The sequence below is a fragment of the Macaca fascicularis genome, chromosome 6 (genome assembly GCF_037993035.2).
Source record: "Macaca fascicularis isolate 582-1 chromosome 6, T2T-MFA8v1.1".
Classification (NCBI taxonomy): Eukaryota; Metazoa; Chordata; class Mammalia; order Primates; family Cercopithecidae; genus Macaca; species Macaca fascicularis.
This window is the reverse complement of record NC_088380.1, coordinates 183,649,909-183,659,571: the sequence shown is the minus strand read 5'-3', so window position 1 is coordinate 183,659,571 and position 9,663 is coordinate 183,649,909. Positions and strand designations below refer to the sequence as shown.

Sequence of the window (9,663 nt, the reverse complement as noted above, 5' to 3'; positions counted from 1 at the left end):
AGATGATTTGAAACAGGTCTGCAGTCCCTGAAAGGGCCAGTTTCATTCTGGTTCCCTCACTTCTAGGGTATAGTGCTTTGGGATCCCGGATGAAAGCCTAAGCTATTTACCAACCTTCTTGCTTTTTGAATAATTGTTTTGAAATACACATAACATAAGATTTACCATCTTAACCCTGTTTAAGTTTGTATCTCAGTGCATTAAGTACCTTCCCATTGTTGTGCAGCCATCAGCACCATCCATCTCCAGAACTCTTTCCATCATCCCCTACTGAAACTCCGTACCTATTAAACACTAACTCCTAATTCCACCTCCTCCAAGCCCCTGGCAACCACCATTCCACTTTCTGTCTCTATGAAGTTGATTACTCTGAGTAGCTCACATAAGTGGAATCACACAGTATTTGTCTTCATGCAACTGGCTTACTTCACTTAGCATAATGTTGTCTAGGTTCATCCACATTGCACCGTGTGTCAGAATTTCCGTCCTTTTTAAAGCTGAGTAATGTTCCGTTGAGTGTCTATGCCACATTTTATTTATCCTTTCATCTGTCGATGGGCGCTTGGGTTGCTCCTGCCTTTAAGCTATTATGAGTAGTGCTGTTCTGAACATGGGGATATAGATAGGCTCCTTATTTCTCAAGAGGCCCTGGACTCCAATTTTTGTCTCCCCACCGCATCAGATGGCTAAAGTGCTTCTCAGCCTCTGGAGCACTGCTCAGAAGTGGCAAACGCTGCGAGGGATAGAGCTCTGCCGAACAGCGGGCTCCCCGCTGTGGGCTTCCCTCCTCTCTGGGATCTTGGAGCCTCTGTACCTCTGCAGCATCTTCACACAACTATTTCTGTAGTATTTCATCCAGCCTCCCGAATTGTTCCCAGCAGGATGATTGGTCTGATGCAGCCTAGTCCATCACAGCTAGAAGCAGATGTGTCAACATAATTTTAATGTGTGGGTCTATTATGCCCGGAGTTGAGCATCTTTTCTGATATTTAAATTATGTTTGTATTTTCTCTGAAATCCTTACCCCGTTTTTCGACTGAGTCTTTCTTATTGATTTGTAGGCATGTGTTACACGTCCAGGAATTTAGGCTGTTGTCTTTGATCTAAAAATTGCTTTCTAGGGCCAGTTCTCACTTGCTGTATAATCTTAGGCAAGTCCCCTTCTCCTTTGGGACTCAGTCTCCTCGTCTGTGAAATAGGGTGAGAGGGCTTGATTTCACCACATGGTCTCAAAGTTTCCTTTTGATCTATAATTCATGGATTAGTGACCATCTACTTTGTAGATAACACCAAAGAAAAAATTGTTATTGAGACCAAAAACCATCCTCACCGCACCCTCCCTCTACATTCCATTGCACATATTTATTGTACTCTGATTTCCGGCTGCCCAGGGGCTTCAGAAACATTGATCACAGAAGGCAGGAGCAGGGAGCTCAGAGTATGTGTGCTTTCATGCTGAGGACTGCGGCAATGTGACAAAAAGCCACACCTTCCCAAACTTTGGTCATTCCCATGATACACTCATGATTTTCGCTATACCCATGTACCACAGGCACTATTATTTACTTACTTGTTTCAGTTCATTTAAATACTTAGTTTCTCCTCATCTTGAATAAGAATGTTGAAGAAATCACAGGTTTGCTGTGCTAGAGTATTTTTTCTGATACAGAGGAACACGAAGGAACAGCGATGATCACTTAAAGTACTGTTTGCATGCTCCTCCATCCTCCATGAGCAGCCCTGGGGCCAGGACCAAGGGCCTGCAGTGCACCGGACGAACCCAGGCCTCCACTCAGCTGCTGGGAGACTTTGCTCAAGCATTATTCAAATGTTACTAATTATTGCTGGGGCATTCCGACTGATCCACATGCTCAGAAAGCTTCTGGCTTTGTGGCTGTGGGTTGTTTTTGTGCAGAAATGTTTGCTTCCTTCCTTGGATGAAAGGGGGCCTGAGATGGCCCCCAGACAGAAGGGAACTTTGCCGGAGCCACCACCGGAGGTCTCTGGAAAATTTTCCCCTTTTGGAGGCTGCGATCTGCAACGCAGAGCCTTTCTCCTTCCCCTTCTGAAGTTGGCTATTGCTTTTAGCCCAGAGCCATTGCAAGTCTCAGAGAGCAAAGATACTGTGGGAGCCCTAAAATAAATCATAAAGTCCAAAATGGAACACGTTGAAAGTGAGCTCTGAGAGAAAAATAGATAACACTTTAGGGCTGTTTTCCTAAAAGAAATCACCAGACCAATACATCATTGGGTCCTCTTAACTGTGGCATCTGGATAGATTTAATTTTGACTTTTGACGTGACCAATCAACTCATACATAATCTCCAAGCCAGATAGTAACTACCTTGCCACCGTGTCTGTTTGGGGGCAGTCTTGTGTCTTCAGGAAATACCAACAAAGACCTACTGAGTGGCAGTTCTCTGCGGGACCCTGGCTGCCGGTGGTGAGATAAAGCACGCGCAGGGAGCTCACGGTCTGGTGGACAAATTGATCTCATTCTGGGAAACTCCGGCACATGTTTGAGATGCTTTAGGGGGCAGAGTTGAGCACCTCTGGCCTGGGAGTTTCTAGGAAAAGCTTCCTGGACCACAGGGGCTCAGGGTCTGTGCTGTCCTTTCCAGAACCTTTCCTTCCTCCAGCGAGCAGTCTAGTCCCCCGCACTCACTGCAGCTCACGCCTATCCACTGGTAGCCAGGCACCGTCTCACTCCAGGGGCAGGAGCCTTGAACAAGGTGAATGTGAATCTGTTGAGCCACCTGTGAGCAAGCACACTGTCTTCTACTGCAGAATCAGCTACGGGGCAACCCCCAGAGTCAGGAAAGGGATGTTGGTCTCAAAGGGAGCCCACCATTTCCCTAGATGAGCAGGGCTGACTCTGGCTTTGTGGCCAGGTGCTATGTCCTGTGGGCGATTTCACAGTGGTTCCCACATAGCCTGGGGCAGGACAAAGTTTTCTCCTTGTCCTTATGCCCTGTCACCTTCTACATGTCCCATCCCTGAGGATGGCCTGAGTCAGATGAGGTTACGATTCCAGGGGCTCAGACAGCATCACTCCTATCCAGAACTCTGATGGGAAATGAGTGACCGCTGGCCGTTTGTGACCATTGGTGACTACAGAGGCCGCTCAGAGAGACTCAGTTTCCAGATGACCACCTGGTGGTGCTCCTGGAGGAGGAAAAAGGAAGGGGGTGCTGGGGTGAAATGGGGCATATGAGTTTCCCAGCCCTCCCACCTGCTGTCTCCCCCAGCCCGCGCTGGGCGTGTTGTCTGCGAACATGAGTCTCCGCACATCCATCAGCGTCTCCTTCCAGAGGCTTTTGAGCCTTGACGCTGAGCCTCTGCAGCCTGGATGCCCGATTCTGCAGCAAGTGAGTCATGCATGGTGTGGAGGCTGGGAGACGAAAGACACCCTCAGGACAGGAGAAAAAATTCAGTTAGTGCAGGGGTGGGTGGGTGGGAGATAAACATGCTGATTGAAACGTCAACGTGAGTGAGCTCATTCACCGAGCACCTTGCCAGGGTCCCACCAATGAGTCAGGAACGAGCCTATCGCTCAGACTGGAAACTAGGACTGAAAGAGGCTGACCTTGGTAGTGAGGGCGTCACAGTGTCTGAGAGCTGCCACCTCTACAGGGGTCCCCTGAGGGCCAGAAGTTAGTGCCTGGACAAGGGGTGGTGAAATGCTCTCACCTCTGGGTCTGGGTGTAGCCTCCTCTTAGACAGGCCTGGAGTGGACAGGGCTGGTGCCCTGGGAGTGAGCTGGCCCTGGCTGGACAGAAACCAGAGTTTTGTGAATGTCAAGAGGATGCTGTGAGGCAAATGGAAGAAAAGGACACTCTTGGGTGCTTGTTGAGGCCTCCCTAAGTCAGGAGGAAGCTGAGAAACCAGGCCTGGAGATGGGCAGGGAGTGAGAGGAAGCCAGAGCATCCCTGTCAGGGTATCGTGGCCAGAGCATCCCTGTCAGGGTATCGTGGCCAGAGCATCCCTGTCAGGGTATCGTGGCCAGAGCATCCCTGTCAGGGTATCGTGGCCAGAGCATCCCTGTCAGGGTATCGTGGCCAGAGCATCCCTGTCAGGGTATTGTGGCCAGAGCAGGGAAGGGTGGAGCAGGCCCTCCTGCTGTCCCTGTGGGCCCTGAGATGCCCGCTCCAGAGTCAGCGTCCCAGGAGCAGGCATCAGATGGGAGAGCTCAGGCTGCCACCTCCACCCCGGCTGCGTCTGGGGTGCGGCATGGGGAGACTGGTGCTTTTGCTTCTGCCCTGGGAGGTGGGTGGCTGGGTTACGCAGATCTAGAGGGGGATTTGGGGTGATACCCATGAAAAGAGTGGATTCTGAGCAGCCAGAAAATGACAAATGGCTACTACTGCTCACAGGAGCACTTTCCTGCCTCTGGCATTTTCTTCTCACCCTTCCTTTTCCCCTTCAGCCCATGTGAGTTGTAATGAACAAGCTGGGTTCCCAGTCAGAGGCCCCACTGCCTCACCAGCTGCCTAGGAAAGGACAGGAGTGTGACGAGAGAGGCTGCACACCTGGATGGTGGCCCCATCCATGCCCAGCGTCCTGAGCGTGTCCTCCATGGCTGCAGTGGCATCTGGGTTAGGCCATCCACCATCCTTTGCCCACTTTCATATTCCACTTTGGGTTCTAGGGGTGGGCAGGGGCCCCAGACGATCACCTTTCCATACCCTTGGCAGAGTGATTGACTTGCAAACGGGTCCCTGGTCCAGTTCTAGCCAAGACATTCCCCATCAGCCTCTGCTCTTCCTTTCAAAGTTGGCCCCAACAGGAGGGGAATGCGAGGTGCCCCAGCCATCTTGCTGCTACAGTGGGGAGCGCAGAGCTTCTGAGGTTCCCCACGCCCAGCCTGAGATGGAAACTGGCCCAACAGCACCAAAGAGAGGGAGAAGCTGGGTCCTGAAAACCCCATTTGAGTCCTGGATCCAGCTGTGCCTGAAGACCACCCTGGGGCTTTTTAATTACGCAAGCCAACACGCTTCCTTTTTTGCATAAGCCATTTGGAAAGGATTTTCTGTCATTCCCGAACAAAAATGACTTGGCCAAGAAATACAGTGGGGCGGAATGGATGAGGGAAAGAAGCTCTTAGGGCTCCCAAAGGCTCAAACGAGAGGCAGGAGTATTTGTATGTGCATACACATGTGCAAAAAAATTTTTTTTAACTGGGGGCTGGGTGCGGTGGCTCACACCTGTAATCCTAGCACTTTGGGAAGCTGAGGCGGGCAGATCACCTGAGGTCAGGAGTTCAAGACTAGCCTGGCCAACATGGCAAAACTTCATCTCTACTAAAAATACAAAAATTAGCAGGGCATGGTGGCTGTACGGGTGGGATGCCTGTAATCCCAGCTACTCGGGAGGCTGAGGCAGGAGAATCGCTCGAACCCAGGAGGCAGAGATTGCAGTGAGCAAGCGTCCTTCCTGCATCGACACACACAGACACCGCGATCACGCACTCCAGCCTGGGCGACAGAGCAAGACTCTGTCTCAAAAAATAAATATATACATAAAATAAAATAATAAAAACAACAAAATTTGGCCCTACTCTGCTAACGGAACCTAGAGAAGGAGGTTTTCATTCTGCTTAAGCCAGAACCTTAGAGCAAGAAGCTGCATCTTGGGAGACTCCTATGGTCATGGGGACAAGAACTGAAGACTCTTCCTCAAGGGAGATGTGAAAGTCAGGGGGTCTCAGGCAGAGCCTCCTGTTCTGGCTGCCCACTGTCATTGGGAGTCCCTCCTTTTCCAGCCTTGGTTCTTCTACTAATACGAGAGCTGCTTCTTTCCGCTGGCACATAACCTCATCTTTCAAATGCAACTCAGCTTTCAAAATCAACAAACAATACTGTGATGACCTCGTATTCCTGCCGGCTCTGTCACTGCAGATCCTCGCCCCGCCCCCGCCTTTCCCTGCCTGGTCTCCTCAGTCTGAGAACAGAGCCCACCCTCTCTCTGAGATTGTTTTCCCTCCCTCTGTGACCTCTGTCCAACCCCGCTGCTCTGTTGAAACCACTGTGTCTGCAGCCCCAGACACGGCTGGCAGAATCCCCTGAGTGGGTCATCCTCTCTGGTGTCCACTCAGCTCTGCCCCCTCACCTGCCAGCTTGCCCATCTCCAAAGCCAGTCCACATCCACCACCCGGGAAACACGCACTCAGATCCGCCCAGAACACCCCACATGGCCTTGTGGCCGACCTTCCGCCCTTTTGCCCATCTGGGTCCTTGGTCCTGCGGTCTCTCTCTCTGACCTCATCTTAGAGGGCATGAGCCATCCCATGAGCCCGCTCCACCCACGTTACTCAGCTCGCTCAGATGGAAGGGGTCCTGATCCAGAGTGAGTGCTGGAGGACCTGGGTTTTCTCTGGGCCACCGCCCCTTCCACACACCCAGTCCCTGCACACACAGGCTCGTTCATTCACAAATCCCCGCGCTCACACCCACAGGTGTCTCCCTGCGCACACATCCGCCCGCTTCCTTCCTGCATCGACACACACACACACACACACACACACACACACACTCCCACGGCTTCCCCTTCCTGCAGACATGCGCCCACACATCCCTAACACGGGATGGGAGGAAATTTTGTCTTCTGCAAGGAGTTTTTATCCTCAGGTGGGCGGGGTGGGGGGGGGGATTAAGTATAGGCTATTTGCAAGTCTGAGGGAATTTACTTTGGCATATCATGTAATTCTAGAGAGAGGCAGGAAGTCGAAAGGGGAAAAGGTGGGGGCCAGAGAAACGAGGGAGGGGCCCCAGTAAATCATTGGTCCACCTTGCCATTCAGCCAGCACCTGGCGGCAGGGCCTGAAGACCCACTGGCTGCTTCGGTAGCTTTCCAGGTGCCTCACGAACATACTCAGAACGTTGGAAAACATTTCTTTGATCAATGTTTATTTCTGTCTTTGAATTCTATTTGCTGAGTTTGAGTAAATGATTATATATCATAATGCTTATTATTTAGTTGTTAGATGTAGACCTTTGTCAAATACCTCACTAAAGGCTCCACCTACATTAATTTACAGCATTAATTTAAATCTTCGGAGCCCTATGGGTAGATATTTATATAATCCCCATTACACAGATGAGGATACTGAGGCTCCAAAGTGCCCAAGGTCGTAAATTGAAGGTGGCAGAACTGCAGGTTTGAGTTCAAGTCTGCAGACAATTCAGCCCTAATCTCAACCATCAGGATGTAATTAATGCCTTATGCTTTAGAAATTCCCATAGATCTGGAAATCTAAGATGGCTACAACATAATTTAGCAGTTATTTGGGAAAATAAAATTGTCTGGTATGCGTATGTTAACACTTTGTTGTTCTGAGCCTTTCTTGTAAAATCCAGTTAATGTGAGCTTCCCAAGGCTAGAAACAGATCGGATTTATCCTTCCACCCAGGTATTCTGCAGAACATCACTTGGCCAATAGGAGGTGCCCAGCCAATGTTGAAAGTAAATTAAATGAAGTGAAATTCAGGTTTTTGCTCTAGATGTGTGCCAAATAAGCTCATTAAGGGACTGGCAACAACAAAATTAACATTGAGTGATAAGTCCTTTAGAGGCCAAGAGGCCTGGCCGCTCTTCCTAGCTTTGTAAAAGTTGTTAGCAAACTTGTAAAACCCAAACGTGGTGTGAGGAAGGCCACATGCGGAATTCACACTTGAGGCTGCACAGGTTGTGACCTGGAGAGCCATTTTCCAGATTCTGAACACCCATCTCTCCCTTGGTCTGCGTTTCTCACAGGCCTGAGTCTCGCACACACAAACTTGTGTTTCTTACACACTCATAGGAAAAACGTGCCTTGCACGCTTGACAACATGCTGCAGAGGAGGACGTGCAGTCTGGATGTGAATGTGGGTCTAAGCCGCAGCAGGAGTCTTCTTGTCTGCGAGACGCGCCTGGCATTCACTGAGCAGGGCTGGCGTGAGCATGAGTGCCGGTCCACGTGAAGCGCTTAGCACGGAGCCTGGCACCGGGGGCGCTGGGGAAGACAGCTGATCCCAATCACTTTCTTGCACATTTCTGACACGGCTGCTGATTCCTGCCAGGCAGGCCCCGGGTGCCTGGGATTCAGCAAGACTTCCTCATCGCCTTTTTAAACCTGCTCTGCTCAAGCCTCAGCTCTTGGTGATTTCCTGAAGATGCTGCCACCGGGGAAGAGCCTCCCAGTCCTCAAATCCCGAGCCCATGCCTTTTATCCCTGCCAGGTTTCCATTTCCAGTTTGCTCCTAACCTGGCCCTTCTCCCCTGCCCCGGCCCCCGGGACGTGTGAGAGAGAGCCAGACAATAGTAAACGGAATTCAGTCACACACATGGAAAAAAAAAAAAAAAGATTATGAAAATGAAAAGTAAATAAATATGGATGTTGAGGACCTAATTCTGATAAGCGGATTTTCAAAATTAGCCATTTGCAAGAGTAGATTAAATGCATTTAATGTGGTGGGTGGAAGGAAGTCGATTAAGATGCACAGCAGACCCATTTCAGTAGATTCCGGGGAGCAGGCCTTGCAGGCCCCCTTCGCGCTGCGCATGTTTGCCGGGATAAACGCTGAATGCCTCTTAAGCGCACTAATTTGCTGTTGTCGTGCTGGTAAACAGGCCTCCTGGAAAGGGGCCACTCGCCGCTTCTGTACCCAAGGCGGACGGCGGAGCGGGGAGGGGCCCCCGGCCGGGCTGGGGCGGGAGGCCAGAGGCCAGCCTCGGGGGTGCGGGGGCTCCGTTCGCGGTCTGCAGGGAGGCTGAGAAGCGCCAAGGACAAAGGAATGGCACTGGCTTTCCCCTCACCTTCCCCAGCCGGCCGCCCCCCACCCGGCCCTCTGCAGAGAGAATTCTGGTCCCAGAATACCTTGCAGCTCCTTCCATGGCAACGGCCGCCTCCCTCCCGCACCGTTTCGCCTCTTTCCTTCCTTCCCGCGCCTTCTCCCCGCAGCCCACACCAGAGCCAGGCCTCCCGAGGGCTCGGCGCACCCGCATCCCGCATCCCCGGAGCAGGGACGACGGCCAGTCCTTCCCCCCGGAGGAGGGGCAAGCAGGCGCTCCCAACGCGCACGCCAGCCACACCTGCAAGCGGGAGAGAACCGGATCCCCAGACATCCCTGCCCTGTCCTTCTCGGGGCACCCACCACACTCGGGGGCCTTAGAGCCCTGAAAAGCCCGGCTGTGTTTTAGGTTTGAGGAAACAGACAGAACTGCCTTACCGTGGCCCCGTGTTGGGGGATGACGCGGGTGGGGGGTGAGGGTCGGGGGCGGTGCAGAGAGAAGCCAGTGATCTGAATAAACACCTCCTGACGTCTTTGAATGGATCCCAGCCAACGATCTGAAGTTGCGTCCGGGCAGTTCCTAGGACCTGAGGCTCCAAGTCACCATGTGACCCTAATGTCTCAGCCATGGTGCGTCTGTCATGGGGTGAGGGCACAGACAGCAGTCACCTGGCACCAACCCTGGTGCAAGCGGCTGTGCTTCATTACTCCATTTAATTCTCCCAGCTGGGAGGAGCTGCCCATCACACTTAGAATAAGCTCCACAGGCCCTGCAAGATCTGCCGGGCTGCCTCTCTGAACTCACCCCCTCCCTCACCCCACCGCTCCTCCCTGGGGATGCTCCAGCACAGCAGCCTTCTTTCTGTCCCCTTAGCACTCTGCATCCATTCCTGCC

The 9,663-nt window shown here is 52.0% G+C and overlaps 1 long non-coding RNA gene across 1 annotated transcript; it reads right to left on the bottom strand.

Annotated features, from left to right (window-relative positions):
- Positions 1 to 6,888: 6,888 nt before the first annotated feature.
- On the bottom strand, positions 6,889 to 9,409 carry LOC107130123 (uncharacterized). Its single transcript, XR_010587734.1, has 3 exons — positions 9,207 to 9,409; positions 8,855 to 9,069; positions 6,889 to 8,747 (listed from the first exon to the last, which is right to left on the bottom strand). It is a non-coding gene; the product is annotated as an uncharacterized lncRNA (long non-coding RNA).
- Positions 9,410 to 9,663: the final 254 nt, after the last annotated feature.